This window comes from Apaloderma vittatum, unplaced genomic scaffold (assembly GCF_000703405.1).
Source record: "Apaloderma vittatum isolate BGI_N311 unplaced genomic scaffold, ASM70340v1 scaffold4213, whole genome shotgun sequence".
NCBI lineage: Eukaryota > Metazoa > Chordata > Aves > Trogoniformes > Trogonidae > Apaloderma > Apaloderma vittatum.
The window spans coordinates 826-2,505 of record NW_009708465.1 but is presented as its reverse complement, the minus strand read 5'-3'; positions in this window follow the sequence as shown (position 1 = coordinate 2,505).

Below are 1,680 nucleotides of genomic sequence, written 5' to 3'. Positions count from 1 at the left end.
TTGATAAATGATTATGTCATGTCCTGTCACTCTGAATTGTCATTGGACACGATGAAGAAGGTACTTAGTCAGATGAGGCTTAGATTTTTGTCACTGATATATCACCTCTTCAAAAGAAAATGTTTTTAAATAAAATCAATTAGCTTAGCAAAATACAAACTCGGTGAAAAAGTAGCCTGATTGTGTTTTTTTTCCCCAAGTATAGCATTTCTATATTTCTATTAAAAAAAGTAAAAGAGAAGCAAAACGCCCAAAGCTGGTGCAGGCGAAAGCACTCATTGCACCAGGCCACGAGCTTTTGAAATCTCATGTGTTCTCGCGGCAGTTTGGGGAGGCCTCCCTGTGCTCCGTGCCGCTGGCTGCTGCATTCCCATCTCCCTGGGCTGATTGTGCTGCTGGCAACACCTTCTGAAGTGCTTCAGCACAGCAACCTGGCAAAAAACAGTTTTCCACCCCTCCTTTTTCTGAAATATTTTGAGTCAGAGTCTAATGGGAACTGGAGCTAGCCTGGGCTAGGAAGCATGATGAAGGGTGGCACTGGGATGCACTGCTCAGGGCAGTGGGGAAGTCACCATCCCTGGAAGTGTTTAAGGAGAGGCTGGATGTGGCACTTAGTGCCGTGGTCTGGTTGATGTGTTGGTGTTGGGTCATAGGCTGGACTTAGTGGTCTCAGAGGTCTTTTCCAGCCTCAGCAATTCTGTGATTCTGTGAGTGGCTCAGAGGCTGCTGGGGAAGCATCGCTTGGGGCGCAGCAGAAGGGCCAGTGATGTTTCCCGTTATACCAGGTTTTGATCAAACTTGGATGAGCAGGAGAATAAGTTAATTTCTTAGTGGGGAGCGTCAGCTTGAGTCCTCGTGGGGAAGAGCATGAAGAGAATTTATTTGTAGGTTTTCTGGAACCTGTCCATCAGAGAAAGATACAGGAGAGAAATCACAAACTATTTGAAAGAATGTTGGAGCAACTCAGATCACCTCAATGACTGCGAAAGGGCAACTCTTCAGATATGCAGCACAACAGGATTTTTTTTCTAGCAAAATAATCACTGCACACAGGCTCTATGGTCATAATTCCCGGGTACGTGTATATGCTTTAAACCTTACGGACATTTCTGTTGAAAGGCACGAGTGCTGATACATGTTGTTAATGATGTCTCTTGTGAGCCAAAGCAGGTTTGTAGCTCGCATTCGAATGTCTGTGTGAAAGCGAACATGAGCAAAAGGTTATTCTAACACCCAGTTTCTTGGGAGCAGCTTTGCTGTTGTATTAGCAGATTTTACTTGACAATAGGCAAGTCGGTACTCTGCCGAAAATAACACAAAACACAAGTAGACCAAGAATTGTAATTGAGATCTAGTTTGATGTTAATCAGCAATTCAGTTCAAGAATTTTTTGCTAGTTTTTGTCCTAATCTTTTTGGTAACAGCTCTGGAATGTGTTTGATTTGGGACTGTAGATGTGAATCAAGATTGTTTGTTTTATAGAAAAGGAAAGGTGACCAAAGGGAAGAAATCCAACTGGCTTTGCATTACATGTATTGATTTGGTCTGACTTTCTAAATTAATTAGCGTGCAGCTGAAGCTTGGCATGTGTGATTTCAGTGCTTTTGAGATAGGATTTTTGGAAGCAGGGATGGAACCTAATCCTTTGCTAATCTATATTTTACTGGATCTGTTTTATAT